At 41.8% G+C, this 17181-nt stretch overlaps 1 protein-coding gene across 6 annotated transcripts in view; it reads right to left on the reverse strand.

The window, feature by feature from the left end:
- BABAM2 (BRISC and BRCA1 A complex member 2) overlaps nt 1–17181 on the reverse strand; it is a 454559-nt gene that overhangs the window by 78320 nt on the left and 359058 nt on the right. The window lies entirely within an intron of this gene.

Consider the following 17181-nt stretch of genomic DNA (forward strand, 5'->3'; position numbering starts at 1 on the left):
AACTGGATGTCCACAGGCTCCTAAAACTCATTATATCCCTAATGGAGCTCAACATCTCCAAATCTGTTCCTGCTAAAGTAATCCCTGCCTCAGATGATGGCATCATCAGCTACCTAGATGCCTAAAAAAGAAATCTGGGGATGATCCTATTTCTTTTCTGTCCCTCATCTTCTACTTGGGATCAATCACAAAGTTTTTCGAGTTCTAATATGTTTCTTACACATTTTTCTTCCCCTCTGTCCCTACTATGACTCCCCTAGTTCAGGTCTAATCTTCTTTTGCCTGGACTGTCTTTTTAGGTCCCTGGTCTCCATCCCAAATCATCTTTTATGTAATACCAGAAAAGCCTATTTTTATAAAAGCAAATATATGCCACTTTTCTGCTGAGTGCTCTTCAATAACTCCTTGCTATCCTCAGGATAAAGTCACATTTGTTAGCCTGCTAGGCAATGCTCTCTGTGTTCTGCCCTCTGACTGCCTCTTCAGCTTAATCTCTTACTACTTCTTGGGGTCCACCAAACATTTAGGAGACTGGAAACCACTCTCAGGTCCTCACTTCCACTCTAAGATTTCTTCCCTCCGTGCGTTTGTTTACGCCAGGCCCTCTGCTTGGAATGATCTTGTGGCCCTCCTCCTTTACCGTGTTGGGTGACCCTTCACTGTATCCTCATAACATCTGGTGTATGCCTAGACATGCACTGTAAGTAATATTTCATTGTTACTTTCATATGTTCATTTTCCCCACTAGATTGTGAGCTATTTCAGAGCGGGTATCTTTCATCCTGGTATCCCTGAGTCTTGACAGCACCGGAACCAATGCAGGTGCTCAATACATGATGACCAAAGAGATAAATCCATACACACATGAATAAAGTATTGCATAGGTCAGGTCTGGAGGCCACTGGAAGGGAGGGAAGGGAAGGGGAGGAGAGGGGAGGGGAAAAGGAGGGGAGGGGAGGGGAGAGAAAGGAAGGGAAGAAGGAAGGAAGGACAAAACTCACACTGGAAAGGAAAAAGTAAAACTGTCATCTGCAGATGACATGATCATGTACATAAAAATTCTAAGGAATTTATTAAAGATCAATACACAAAAGTCAATTATATTTCTATGTATTAACAATGAGCAATTTGAAAATGAAAATTTTTAGTCTGGGTGCAGTGGCTCATGCCTGCAATCCCAGCACTTTGGGAGACTGAGGTGGGTGGATCACTTGAGGTCAGGAGTTTGAGACCAGCCTGGCCAACATGGTAAAACCCCGTCTCCACTAAAAATACAAAAATTGGCTGGGCATGGTGGTGCATGCCTGTAATACCAGGTATTTGGGAGGCTGAGGCAGGAGAATCGCTTGAATCCAGGAGGTGGAAGTTGAAGTGAGCTGAGATTGTGCCACTGCACTCCAGCCTGGGCAACAGAGTAAGACGCCTTCCCCCCCACCCCCCCCCAAAAAAAGAAAGAAAGTGAAAATTTTTAAAAACTTCATTCATGATAGCTTAAAAATATACTTAGAAATTAATTTAACAAGAGATGTGCAAGACCCATATATTGAAAACTATGAAACATTGCTATGGGAAATTAAAGAAGATTGAAATAAATGAAAACATACACCATGTTCATGAAAGGGAAAACGCAATTCTTTCCAAGATGGCAATTCTCCTCAAATTGAGGTACAATAGATTCAATGCAATCCCAATAATGCTTTTTGTGAAGAAACTGACAAGCTGATTCTAGAATGTATAGGGAAAGGCAAAGGATGTAAAAGTCTAAATAATTTTGAATACAGAAATACAAAGTTGGCTGGGTGTGGTGGCTCACACCTGTAATTCCAGTACTTTGGAAGGCCGACGTGGGTAGATCACCTGAGGTTAGGAGTTCAAGACTCTACTGGCCAACATGGCAAAACGCTGCCTCTACTAAAAACACAAAAATTAGCCGGGCGTGGTGATGGGCACCTGTAATTCCAGCTACTCAGGAGGCTAAGGCAGGAGAATTACTTGAACTCGGGAGGCAGAGGATGCAGTGAACCAAGACTGCGCCACTGCACACCAGCCTGGGTGACAGAGCAAGACTCCATGTCAAAAAAGAAATACAAAGTTAAAAAACTTACACTACACGATTTCAAGACCTACTCTAAAGGGAAAGCACAGGCACACAGATCAATGGAACAGAGTAAGAACTCAGAAGCCTGGGCGCGGTGGCTCACGCCTGTAATCCCAGCACTTTGGGAGGCCGAGGTGGGCGGATCATGAGGTCAGGAGATTGAGATCATCCTGGCAATGGCGAAATCCCATCTCTACTAAAAATACAAAAAATCACTCGGGAGGCTGAGGCAGGAGAATGGCATGAACCTGGGAGGTGGAGCTTGCAGTGAGCCAAGATCGTACCACTGCACTCCAGCCAGAGCAACAAAGCGAGACTCATCTCAAAAAAAAAAAAAAAAAAAAAAAGAACCATGTCCCTTACCTTATACCATATACAAAATTAACTTGAAGTGGAACACAGACCTACATTTTAGAGCTAAAACTAGAAAGTTCCTAAAAGAAAACATTTTAAAAATTATTTGTGAACTTGGTTAGGCAAGAATTTCTTAAGCAGGACATAAAAAGCATGGCTCATAAAATTTAAAAATGATAAAATTGATTCCATCAGAATTAAATTTTTTTTGCTCTTTGAAAGACACAATTAAATATTCTCAACTAATATTTGCAGAACAGGGAACTGACAAAGGGTCTGTATCCCAATGTATAAAAAACTCAACTCAAAAGTAAAAATAACAGCCCAATTAAAAAACAAGAAAAACTGCCTGGGCAGCATAGCAAGACCTCATTTCTACAAAAAATAAAAAATTAGCCAGCTGGGTGTGGTGGCTCACACCTGTAATCCCAGCACTTTGAGAGGCAGAGGTGGGTGGATTACAAGGTCAGGAGATCGAGACCGACCTCACCAACATGGTGAAACCCTGTCTCTACTAAAAGTACAACAATTAGCTGGGTGTGGTGGTGTGCGCCTGTAGTCCCAGCTACTTGGGAGGCTGAGGCAGGAGAATCGCTTGAACCTGGGAGGTGGAGATTGCAGTGAGCCAAGATCCCACCACTGCACTCTAGCCTGGGCGACAGAGTGAGACTCCAACTCAAAAAATAAAAATGAAAAAAAGAAAAAGTAATTAGCCAGGTATAGTGGTGCATGCCTGCAGTCCCAGCTCCTCAGGAGGCTGAAGTGGGAGGAACACTTGAGCCTGGGAGGTAGAGGCTGCAGTGAGCCTGATGGTACCACTGCACTCCAGCCTGGGTGACAGAGCGAGAATCCGTCTCAAAAAAAAAAAAAAAAAAATTAGCTAGGCATGGTGGTGCATGCCTGCCGTTCCAGCTGCTCAGGAGGCTGAAGTGGGAGGAACACTTGAGCCTGGGAGGTAGAGGCTGCAATGGGCCTGATGGTGCCACTGCACTCCAGCCTGGGCGACAGAGCAAGACCCTGTCTCAAAAAAAGAAAAGAAAAAAGAAAAAGACTTAAACAGATGCTTCACAAATTAACTTACCTGAATGGCAGATAAGCATAGGAAAAGATGCTCAACATCACTAGTCATTAGGGAATTGCAAATTGAAGCCACAATGAGATACTATTATATATCCTATAATGGCTAAACTTAAAAAGAGTGACAATATCAACAGTTGGAAAGAATGTGGAAAAATTAAACTCTCACACACTGTCAGTGAAAATGTAAAAAGTGACAGTCATTTGCAAAATAGCACAGCAGCACATCACTGAGTTAAAGTACGTTTACCATAGGGCCCAGCATTTCCACTTCTACATTTTTACCCAAGAGAAATAAAAGCATATGTCCATACAAAGACTTGCACTTCAATTATGTTCAAGGAGAACTATTCTTTCTTTCCTTTTCTTTTTATTTTATTTATTTATTTATTTGAGACATAGTCTCGCTCTGTTGCCCAGGCTGAAGTGCAGTGGTGTGATCTCAGCTCACTGCAACCGCCACCTCCCGGGTTCAAGCGCTTCTTCTGCCTCAGCCTCCCAAGTAGCTGGGATTACAAGTGCCTGCTGCCATGCCAGACTAATTTTTGTATTTTTAGTAGAGATGGGGTTTCACCATGTTGGCCAGGCTAGTCTCGAATTCCTGACCTCAAGTGATCCGCCCACCTCAGCCTCCCAAAGTGCTGGGATTACAGGCATGGGCCACCATGCCAGGCTTCTTTTCTTTTTCTTTTACTCTGTAACCCAGGCTGGAGTGCAGAGGTATGAACAAGGCTTACTGCAGCCTTGACCTCCTGGGCTCAACCAATCCTCCTACCTCAGCCTTCTGAGTAGCTGGGACTATAGGTGCATTCACCACACTGGGCTAATTTTTAAATTTTTTTGTAGAGAAAGGGTCTTGGAATGTTGCTCAGGTTGGTCTTGAACTCCTGGCCTCAAGTAATCCTCCCACCTCAGCTTCCCAAAGCACTGGGATTACAGGCCTGAGCCACTGAGTCTGGCCTAGCATTATTCTTAATAACTAAAACTTGGCAACAAATAAAATGTTCAGCCTCTGGTAAATGCATAAACAATGGAATGAAAAAATGAAATACTACTCAGCAATAAATGAGAACAAAACATTGACACACACAACACCATGGATGGATCTCAAAAACATTATACTAAGTAAAAGAAATCGAATACAAAATAGAATAAACTAGAGAAACAGAAAGTGGTCAACGGCTACCTGGGGCTGGAAGTCAGGGGAAGAGACCAACTGCAAAGCCTTACAAGGCCTTTTTTTTTTTTTTTTTTGAAGCGGAGTCTTGCTCTGTCGCCCAGGCTGGAGTGCAGTGGTGCCATCTCGGCTCACTGCAAGCTCCGCCTCCCAGGTTCACGCCATTCTCCTGCCTCAGTCTCCCGAGTAGCTGGGGCTACAGGTGCCCGCCACCACACCCGGCTAATTTTTTGTATTTTCGGTAGAGATGGGGTTTCACCTTGTTAGCCAGGATGGTCTTGATCTCCTGACCTCGTGATCCACCCATCTTGGCCTCCCAAAGTGCTGGGATTACAGGCGTGAGCCACCACACCCGGCCACAAGGACACTTTTTAATGTAACAGAAAATGTTATTTGTCTTGATTGTGGGGCTAGATCTATGCCTCTATATGGTTGCCAAAATTTAAGCATTCACTTAAAATGGTAAATTTTACCATATGTAAATTGTACCTCAAAAAAGATGGGAAAATGTACTCTATGAACTCATGAAAGTTGAATCTGTGCAGTTGGTCAGTATACAATCTGCAAATGGAAAAGTCATTAAACCTCAAATCAGGGCATTATTTTCTGTTATTTTCCTTATGCTGAACATTAGTCAGTACTTCAGGCCAATACGAGATGCCAACAGTCCGATACTGGACACGTATTGCTGTAAAGCACTTACCTGTCCAGGCTGGGTGTGGTGTCTCATGCCTGTAATTCCAGCACTTTGGGAGGCCGAGGCAGGTGGAGCACATGAGGTCAGGATTTCGAGACCAGCCTGATCAACATGGTGAAAACCCGTCTCTACTAAAAATAAAAAAATTAGCTGGGTGTGTGTGTTGGTGTGCGCCTGTAATCCCAGGCTGAGGCAAGAGAATTGCTTGAGCCCAGAAGACAGAGGCTGCAGTGAGCTGAGATTGTGCCATTGCACTCCAGCCTAGGTGACAGAGTGAGACTCCATCTCAAAAAAAAAAAAAAAAAAAGAAAAAGTGAGCCATTCAAACATATGAAAAATACTTAATTGAATTTTAAGAAACTTCATTTCTAGTCCTATTCTTCCACTAATATCATGTATGACCTTGGGCCAGGTACTCAGCCAATACCTCAGTAAATGATAAGAGTTTTCAGAAATTCTCAATCTGAAGTCCATGCATCTCTATTCACTGCCCCTGAAAGCGTCCTTGGATTCAGGGCATCTGGGAATTTGGATGGGAAAATGTGTATCTTTACACATTTTCTTCACATAAACATGTATCTTTGTTTTTACAACCTTTAACTGAAATTTAGCATTTCCTTCAATTATGGATATAGGTAACAATCTGCAATGGCTTTAGCAGTAATAACTTTGATAGAAATCACAGGAATTTTTATATTAAATTGTAAGTGTTGCCCATATCTCAAAATATTATTTATATTTATCACATTTCAAAATTATGGTGGTTATTAGATTTGCTACTGGATATTATTATTTAATGTGTTAACAAAGAAGCTATGTATCTGCTAAAGAAATGATATTTCTGATTATAGATACATCTCTATATCATAACTTTTTAAAGACTTGATAACAGGTTCCATATAATCGGTTTCCTTTTCAGCACAGTATATTTTATTTTAGGCAAAATACCTTGTTCTACAGAACGGATCCATGGAATTCACCAAAAGAATCTTTTACACACACACACACACACACACACACAGTTTAAAACTTCTTAGCTAGGCCAGGCATGGTGGCACACACCTGTAATCTCAGCACTGTGGTACAAAAATTGGCTGAGTGTGGTGGTGAACACCTGTAATCCCAGGTACTCTGGAGGCTGAGGTGGAAGGATTACTTGGGCCTGCGAGGCCAAGGCTGCAGTGAGCCAAGATCATGCCACCACACTCCAACCTGGGTGAGCAAGTGAGACCATGTCACAAAAATATAAAAACAAAAAAAACAAACAAAAACTTCTGAGTTAGATGGCCTCTAACCGTCCATTCTAGTGCTAAGAATTCTATTAAAAACTGGTGTAAAGACTGGATGGCAGCTGGGCGCTGTGGCTTATACCTGTAATCCCAGCACTCTGGGAGGCCAAGGTGGGCGGATCACTTGAGGTCAGGAGTTCAAGACCAGCTTGGCCAACATGGTGAAACCCCACCTCTGCTAAAAATACAAAAATTAGCTGGGCATGATGGTGCAAGTCTATCATCCCAGCTACTTGAGAGGCTGAGTCAGGAGAATCGCTTGAACCCAGAAGGTGGAAATTGCAGTGAGCCAAGATTGCACCACTGCAATCCGGCCTGGGTGACAAAGTGAGACTCCATCTAAAAAAAAAAAAAAAAAAAAAAAAAAAAGGATGGCTCAGATTCTAAATGAAATAACTAAAAACACTTTTTCTCTTCTTTTCTAAATAAAGGCTTTCAAGATTCACAGATTCTTACTTGTTCGTATCCTGATTTGAACAAAGTAAGTGTTAAAAAAAAACCTCACGTTTGAGACAAACGGGGAAATTTGAACACAAACTGGGTATTAGGTGATATCAATTAATTAGACATCATAATATTACCGTCAATACATCTTTTTAAAAAAATCCTTATCTGGTTTGGGTGCAGTGGTTCATGCATGTAATCTTAGGACTTTGGGAGGCTGAGGTGGGAAGTTCATGAGAGGCCAGAAGTTTGAGACCAGCCTGGGCAACATAGTGAGACTCTGTCTCTATGAAAATTTTTTTAAAGATTAGCTGGGCATGGTGGTGTAAGCCTAGTCCCAGCTACTCTGGAGGCCGAGGTGGGAGGTCCCTGAGTCCAGGAGTTTGAGGCTGCAGTGGGCTAGATGATCATTCTACTGCACGTTGGCCTGGTCTACAGAGCAAGAACCTGTCTCAAAAAAAAAAAAAAAAAAAAAAAAAAAAAAAAATCCTTACCTGTTAGAGATACATAGTGAAGTATTTATAGGTAAAATGATATTTCCTTTGCATCAAAATATGCAGGAAAATAAAAAATTAAAAAGGAGGCAGGATGGAAGAAACAAGGTATTCAAACTGTGATATGGGTGATAGTGGTTCACTATATTTTTCTTTCTACTTTCATGTTTGTTTGAAATTTTTACAATAATTTTTTTTTAAATTAATAAGTTCTCAGGACAGATCCAACCCACAGAAATGTCTGGATTGTACTCAGTTAAAAAAAACAAAAATGGGCTGGGCGTGGGCATGCTGGCTCATGCCTGTAATCCCAGCACTTTGGGAGGTCGAGGTGGGAGGATCACCTGAGGTCAGGAGTTTGAGACCAGCCTGGCCAACATGGTGAAACACCGCCTCTACTAAAAATACAAAAATTATTCAGGCATGGTGGCACGTGCCTGTAGTCCCAGCTGCTTGGGAGGTTGAGGCAGGAGAATCGCTTGAATCTGGGAGGCAGGACTGGAGTGAGCCGAGATCAACAATGAAGAGGATAGAAAGGAGTGTGCAGTTTGCCACAGTTCCTACTCTTCCAACCGTCTTAGAACCTGGGCTACTCCCATATCTAAATCACCTCTTCCTCAGGAGGCATTTGACCTTGTAGGTTAACATGAACTTTGTATGACAAACCATTATAATTGACCACATTCACTATGTCTAAACAGGTTAAATCACATTTTTGGTAATCAGTAGCTCTTTCATTCCTTAATAAGCTGCTTAGTTTTGTTCTTTCAATGGCCAGAAGTGAATCCCTACCTTGAGCCAGTAGTTTGTGCCACAGGACAGGGGATTATAAATGAACAACCTGTTACCTCCACTGAGGAACAACTCCGGCTTCATGCCCTGTTGCCATCAGATCAGTAATGTCTTTGCTGAGACATGCACTCCATTCCTGAGAGATGAGACAGTCTCCACATCTCTCTGACCTGTGCATGGCTGCAGACATTGACCCTCTGCTCTTGTTCTTGGGGCTAAGAGGGTCTCTGTGAAGCTCTAAAGGCTTTTGAAATTTATCACACATACTTGGGGATACTGTCAAACAATTATCTGAAACAGTATAGTAATGCAGTTTAGCACATGGGATCTAGAATCTGTTCCTGGATTTAAACACTAGCTCTGTCATTTAATCTTGCTGTGCCAGTTTTGTTATTTGTAAAATGGGTTATTCTGGCAATTAACCTCAGAAAGATGTTCTGCAGATTAAAGAACATAACATATGCAAAGTACTGAGAACAGTGTCTAGAGCATGGCATATACTCCACACAGTTTTTTTTTTTTTTTGAGACAAAGTCTTGCTCTGTCACCCAGGCTGGAGTGCAGTAGTACCATCTCGGCTCACTGCAACCTCCACTTCCTGGGTTCAAGCGATTCTCATGCCTCAATCTCCCAAGTAGCTGGGATTACAGGCGTACACCACCACACCTGGCTATGTTTTTTTTTTTTTTTTTTTTTTTAGTAGAGACAGGGTTTCACCACGTTGGCCAAGTCTTGAACTCCCGACCTCAGGTGATCCATCTGCCTTGGCCACCCAAAGTGCCAGGATTATGGGCATGAGCCACCGCACCCAGCCTTCACTCCATACCTATGAACTGTTATGACTATTATTTTCAACTACAGCAGAAGCTCTGGACCAAAATATAATAATGCCCATGCTTCACCAATGTCAACAGTACTTTAATATTAATTCTAAGAAAAGGTTACACTGAACTAGATCAATAACATAAGAGCTACTCTGTAAACAGCTTCCTTTCTTTCACTGGGTAAGATGAGTTCTTGAGTTATAGTTGTTAATTTGAAAGCATGTCAAAAATCACTGAGAAGTCAAAATTGCTAATTTTTCCAGACCTTTCTTTGTCAGACACACTTGCTTTAGCAATTACTTAATCCAATAATTACAACTGAAAAGACTCATACAAGGTATACAAGAGGGCACAGGGGAAAAATTCATTGCATGATTGTGCGAGTGATTTACAACCTTCTTCCTTCAAAGAAATCCTTTAAGGTCATTAAAAGGGGTCACGTAATTCTAAGGTATTATAATGAAGACAATATTCCCAGTGAAGATTAATCCAGTAAATTATCAAACTAGTGTCAGAAATTACAAAACAGGCTTTCTGGAAGTAAACTCTAAAGATGAAACAGAAGTTTCAATTTGAGTCAAAAGAGTGCCAGTGGTTGCTGAAGGACTGGAACTCTCTGAATTGTAAACCGGGTGAAGGGTGTGCTTGTGTGTATAATCAAGATGAAAACCACTTTGCCTAGTAGAGCTAACCATTTTCAAGGAAGTCTCAGTATAAAAATTAACCAAAATGTAAAAGTATCTAAAGGACTCAATAGTTCTCATAATTAAGGCAAAAAGACATTTAGTAAATTTTCTTTTATCTTTTTCCATATTCTTTTATCATTTAGAACAATATTAGAGAACTGATTGGTTTGATATTTTGTTGATAATTAATTTTTGTTCCTGTTGTTTTGATAGTTTTTTTTTTTTTTTTTTTTTTTTTTTTGAGATAGAGTTTCACTTCTCTTGCCCAGGGTGGAGAGCAATGGTACGTTCTTGGGTCACTGCAACCTCCACCTCCTGGGTTCAAGCGATTTTCCTATCTCAGCCTCCCAAGAAGCTGAGATTAAGGTGCCACCACGCTTGGCTAATTTTTGTATTTTTAGTAGAGACAAGGTTTCACCATGTTGGCCAGGCTGATCTCGAACTCCTGACCTCAGGTGATCTACTCGCCTTGGCCTTCCAAAGTGCTGGGATTACAGGTGTGAGTCACTGCACCTGGCCTGATAGTTATTAATACTAGAAATGATAAATTACTAAGAATCTTTACATCTGATATGAGGTAAACATGGTAATTCTAAAATAATAGTACACTTTTTATAGACTTGACTTGAAACAAATTCTAACACATAGCATTGTGGTTTTTAATTATTTTACTGATTCTGATTTGCTCTTCAAATATATTCCTTTATATAAAGATGTGATCTGTATCCAAAGAAGTAAGCAAGTTTTGAGCAACATCACCGTTTTGGTTTTACCGATTAATGTAGTAGCCATCTTGTTTGTTGCATGCTAAATATTCTACAACACAACACTTTCTGTAGAGGGGAGATGAAAGTCTACCTCACTTTGCTCAGGAACTCAGTGGCTGCTACTAACTACAGCTTTGTGTTTTAGTGGTGAGGTGACAGTGCGACAGCAATGCAAATAATTTCCTTGGTTATACTAGGAATTGGAGAGCCTGACAAAATCAGAGCTTGGCAGAAGCATTTGTAGCAATAAACAGAAGCTTCTCATTTTTACTTAAAATTTCAAAAGCTGTTCTGATTTCTAATTTATTGGCCTTGATTACAGGCCTATAAGGAAATAATTATTTAAATGACTACCAGAATTAGTCTGAAGTTGTTGATTTCCTCTGGCTTAAAAAAAAAAAAAAAGTCTTACCAGAAACTGTGTTCTCTGAAAAACAAAATAACTGTTTTCCATACTTAATGTCAACTTAAAACCAATGAATGAACAAATGAACAAATAGATAGTTAAAGTTAAATACAGAAAGAATAATACTAAGACATCTGTGTGAACATTAGTCATTTAAAATAAAGAAAAAAATCAGAGTAAGAACCCTTACCATTCATTAGATTGAATAAACACTGCCACCCCAGCCCCAATCCATTATAACAGCTATGAAATGGAGGAACACAGCAATCAAAGCCTTGCAAAGATACACTGGAAATAATGCGCAGGGCAAAATCCAAAGAAAACTTTTTTTCTCTTTTAAAAATATAAGACTGTGGCTGGGCGTGGTGGCTCATGCCTGTAATCCCAGCACTTTGGAAGACCATGGTAGGTAGATCACGAGGTCAGGAGATCGAGACCATCCTGGCTAACACGGCAAAACCCTGTCTCTACTAAAAATACAAAAAATTAGCCGGGAGTGGGGGCACATGCCTGTAATCCTAGCTACTTAGGAGGCTGAGGCAGGAGAATATCTTGAATCCGGGAGGCGGAGGTTGCTGTGAGCTGAGATCGCGCCACTGCACTCCAGCCTGGGTGACAGAGCAAGACCCCGTCTCAAAAAAGAAAAAAAAAATGATTGTTTATAGCAATGTCAGAAAAAGTTATATTGTTGTGTTTATATTATAATATATACAGATGTAATATATATGACAATTAATAGAACAAATAAGCGTGAGGAAAAGGAGCAATGTCATTTTATTTTACCAGAATGAAGGCATTATTAATCTTAAGGCAATTATGTTAAAGATGCATATTGTAATCTCTAGAATAAATCACTAAGACAGTAACTCAACATTAGGTAGCTAAAAAAAAAAGTCAACAAATGCCCTTCCCCTTACTCACTGTGTTCCAGCCAGGCCTGCTTAAGCAGAGCTCTTCACTGCCTCAGGGCTCAGGGCTTTTGCACAGGGACTCCTTTCCCTGGAATCGCCTTCCTTGGCTGTCTGAATCACTGCTAAGGTCTCAGCTGAAATGTCACCTTCTACAGGAGGCCTTCCCTACCATCGTCACAGCAACTCCTTCTTATTCTCTATTCATAGCCTTTTACTTTGTTCCATCATGCTATTTGTCACTGTCTGAATTTATATATTTGTTAAGTTTACATCTTTATTGTCTGTTTTTCTCATTAGACTTCATTAAGAAAGAAAAGAAGCTGGGTGTGGTGGCTCATGCCTGTAATCCCATCACTTTGGGAGGCTGAGGCAGGTGGATCCCTTGAGCCCCAGATGTTTGAGACCAGCCTGAGAAACAGCAAAACCTCGTCCCTACATAAAATTAGCTGGGCGTGGTGGCGCATATGTATAGTTCCAGCTACTTGGGAGGCCGAGGTGGGAGGATCACCTGAGCGCAGGAAGTTGAGGCTACAGTGAGCCATGATTGCACCACTGCGCTCCAGTGGTGGGAGAAAAAAGACCTCCTCCAGAGCGAGACATGTAACACATGAGGCTCTCATATAACTGTGTCTTGCATAAAGTAGACAAGTCATAAAGTATTTGTTTTAAAAATGCCTACCATTGTACTTCACCTTGATCTAATCTTTTTTCTCATCAACTAGACAAGAAGTTGGCAAACTTCTGTGAAGGGTCAAATATTTTAGGCCTTGCAAACCATAAACTGTCTCTGCGGCATATTCTTCCGCTTGTGTTTTCTAACAATCCCTTTAAAATGTAAAAGCTACCCTTAGGGCAGGGCGCGGTGTCCTACGCCTAGAATCCCAGCACTTTGGGAGGCCTAGGTGGGTGGATTGCTTGAGGCCAGGAGTTCAAGATCAGCCTGGGTAACATGGTGAAACCCCATCTCTACTAAAAATACAAAAATTAGCCGGGCGTGGTGGCGCATGCCTGTAGTCCCAGCTACTCGGGAGGCTGAGGCAGAAGAATCGCTTGAACTCAGGTGGCGGAGGCTGCAGTGAGCCAAGATCACACTACTGCACTCCAGCCTGGGCGACAGTGAGACGCTGTTTAAAAAAAAAAGCTATCGTTAGCTCAAGGCCCTATAAAAACAGGCTGACATGGGATTTGGCCCGCAGGCTGTAGTTTTCCAATTTCTGTGCTATGTCACTGTAAGTATCTTAAGGTCAACTCTGAGTTATGTACTTATATCCCCTAATACCTTGCATAGTACTGAGCATGCAGTAGGTTCTTAGTAAACTCAGAACTCAGTTAAGTTGGAGGTAGAGGAAAACAAGAGAAAAAAGTGGTCAAATTTGGTCTAACAGGAATTTTACCAGGGAGACAAGGCCTACAGTCCAGGCTGAATGACTCAAAGGGTCATTTACCAAAGATGTATAGGTAATGGAAAAAGACAGCTTGTCATACAGTCACAAATCTCAACACTCAATTGTCTCCCCTTCCAAGTATCACCTCTAGTCCCGTAGACAGCTGCCTCCTCGTGTGTCTACTTACAGTGCAGCTGACTGGGACCCACGAAAAAAAAGCATGTAGTTTTTCCCCAGAGCATTTTTTTTGTTCTGTTACTTAACTTTGCTATCTGGTTCTCTTCCCATGCTGCATTCTGAAAAGCTACTAGTGGATCAGGCGCGGTGGCTCATGCCTGTAATCCCAGCACTTTGGGAGGCCGAGGCAGGTGGATCATCTCAGGTCAGGAGTTTGAGACCATCCTGGCCAACATGGAGAAACCCTGTCTCTACTAAAATTACAAAATTAGCCAGGCTTGGTGGCGCATGCCTGTAATCACAGCTACTCGGGAGGCTGAGGCAGGAGAATCGCTTGAACCCGGGAGATGGAGGTTGCAGTGAGCTGAGATCCCGCCATTCCACTCCAGCCTGGGCAACAAGAGCAAAACTCCGTCTCAAAAAAAAAAAAAAAGAAAAGAAAAGAAACAAAAGCTACTAGCTTAAAGGTAACATCTACCTCCCGAGGTAAGCATAATTTAGCAAATATGGAACTGCCTATATAACTGCTATGAAAAATTCTTAGATGATGGCCAGGAAAGTTTCCTAAAAATAGTTTCTGGATGGGAGCAAGTTTCTGATCCTGCTACAGTTCCAAGATTTGAGACATGCTGAAAATGAATGATGTAAGGAAGGAATAAGTGGATGGAAATGCTCCATGGACACCGTCATGGCCACAGTCCCCATTCCTGGAACTGCCAGAATGCTAGGATGTTGCCGTACCTCCTGAGAGATCCCAGAATCTGTGCAATGCTTTTCCTTAAGGCAATCTGCTTTTTCAAACTCTGGCAAAGTCTGAGGTCAGAGCTGTCTGTCTCAAGAGAAGTGCCTCTTTCCTCTAGCATCCAAAATGTGCATAATTATTGCCAGGAGCTGTCCTATCAATAGCAATCTTCCTGGGCCTGGGGAGAAGAGGGAGGAAGGGGAGAACAGAGATGATATTTCATGTCCTGCTGGGTCTTCAACCTCCATGAAGTGGTAGAGGCAGCCACAGGGGAATGGCTCTATTTCCAGGCACTTCCTTCCTCCTTTTCACCTCTTGAGATCTCACTGCAATGTTCTTTGTTAAGTCTCTGCCACCTCATATTCCCCTCCCCATCTTCATGGAAGGGAAAAAAAGGAACAAGTGGTCCCTTGGGCATTGTAACCAAGCCAGCAGATGCTTCCAAAGGAAGGTAAGTGTCAGATGTTTAACTGCATGACTAAGTAAAACACATTATCTAACCAAGCTTCACTCTGAGGTAGCAAGTCCTATATTTTAGATAAGAAAAAAGGAAATGGGTGAAAATAATTTATTTAAAGACAGGCTGTGAGTGAGTGATGGAGCAGGAAACAGCATCAAAGTTCTTTGATTCACAGGCAGGGTCTTATCTGCCAGAAGAGCCAAGAGTGTGGCAGTGATGCTAGGAGACAGGGACCAAACAGCCGGGGGAGAACAGGAATAAGAGCCCCTTTGGAAAAAGTCAATTAAACAATTCCCAAGGTTCCGGGTAGCCGTTCTAATGAGTGCCTGGGGGGTCTATGTTTCTGAAGAAGGTAATTCAAAATGAAATGAAAAGATGACTTTGGGACTCAATTCTGCACGTCTGATTTGGAAAAGCTAAGATAGAAAGGCGAAGAAGGAGCTGTAAGAAATACTGAACACATGGTACCAAGGAGAAAATATGCTGTGGGGAATAGACCTTCAAAAGCAACAGCAATAGCTACAATACTGAATGTACTGACAAAAGAGTTGGCAGAAGCTGAGAGGTGAATGTTCTTTTATCCCTGACCATCATTGCAAGTGACAATTTCTTCTTGCTAGCAACCACTAGAATAGTCATCTTTGAGCTGCATGTGGAAAACATAGGTTATAACTGAGCAATGCCATGAAATATATTTTTCCCCTTATTCTGATATGATCTGACATCAACAGAAAGTAGAACAACGGCTAGGAGACCAAAGATTCAGGAAAAAGACTTGGGCTATTATGTCACTTTGAGATGAAGGAACTGATTGAAGCATTCATCTTAGTGTTTGCAATTGTCCTGCTGTGATGGAGTTGTCCACAGCCACTCAGGAGGCATGAGACCATCACCACCATCATTTGAGGTAAGGCCCAGGTCCCTCTTGAGCTGAGTTAGGATAATCACACCAGACAACTTTCCCAAGTCACAAGAGATATTAGTAAATTAAGGAAGCAATCAAGATCTGCCGCCGGGTCATCAGGTTAGAGAAAGAATCACTGGGACCAACGTGGTAAGGTAAAGTGAATACAGCAAATAGGAAGTGATATTTCACAAAGGAATTAAGCCTCAGAATGCCAAACCAAAGCACGGATATATAAGGTCAGAATCAAAAGTGGTGGCTGCAGTACCAGTGTTCAGCTCAGATTAGCAGGGCCATCGAAGACTGAGCAAAGAGGAGACTGCCAGGAGGCCTTGATTGTGGGGCTTCGTCCTGACCTGGCCCCACACTGTAGGTTATGGTGGTGACAAGGTGCATGGCAGCTTGAAAAGTGGTGGTTGTTGGGCAACACCTAAAGGCAGAGGGGCCCATCTCCTTAAAACTGTGGCCTGCGCTCCATGATCTCCATGTGAATTTTACCAAGATAAGGTTTTACTTAGAAGTTTTCTTCTTCCTGCCACTATGGATGTTTTATTGGTTTCTTCCCTTACTATCTATTGGTGTGCAATCAGGTAGAAAAATGAACTGAAGAACTATTTTAACCGAAGCAAATCACAACGAAGAAGGTAAATCTGCTGCAGAAGGAAAATCCCTTGAAGTCTGTATCTTTATACTGTCTGATGCCTTTGGCTAAATATAGCCGAAGTTATTCCTCCTGCAGTAGTTTATTGAGGCATAGGGTCAGTTCTAAAAGCCATGGGTTTGAGTGAAGTCAATTCAAACCCACTGCTTTTCTCTAACTCAAGCTGGGAAAGCTGGCTCCTTTGCCTTGGCCTGAAGACTGAACGTTGTACATACCAAATTACCACAGAATGAAGGTCTCAGTTAACTTGCAACTTGAACCTGACTCCATGGGTCACTGGTTCTCACATAATTAGGAAACAAAAAGACTCTAAATTATCTATCAAGAGAAAGCTGGGTCGATGCTTACGGACTGACGGATTACTATGTGACAACAACCATTAAGTATGGCTACTATGCAGAAGAACATGAAGAAATGACGTTGGGGATACATGAAAACATTGCCCCATCTTTAAGTTATGTATTACATTTTATCAAAGTTGCAGACTTTTCACTGAATAAGGATGATAACCAAATGGTCACAGCAGGTATGTTTCTAATAATCCCAAAAGTCCTGAGGCCTGATACTGAAAACACAATGTGAAAGAGAAATCTGCTTAGGGTAGGGTTTCTCTAGCTTGGCAATACTGACATTTTGCGTTCAATAATTTTTTTTTTTTTTTGTGAGGGGCTGTCCTGTGCATTGTAGAATGTTTAGCTGCATCGCTGACCTCCACCCATTAGACGCCAGTAGCAAATCCCCACCCCCTTAAGTCATAACAATCAAAAATGTCTCCAGGCATTGCTAAACATCCCCTGAGATGCAAAATCACTCCAGTGGTTGAGAACCACTGGTCT

The sequence above is a fragment of the Macaca thibetana genome, chromosome 13 (assembly GCF_024542745.1).
Source record: "Macaca thibetana thibetana isolate TM-01 chromosome 13, ASM2454274v1, whole genome shotgun sequence".
Taxonomy (NCBI): Eukaryota; Metazoa; Chordata; class Mammalia; order Primates; family Cercopithecidae; genus Macaca; species Macaca thibetana.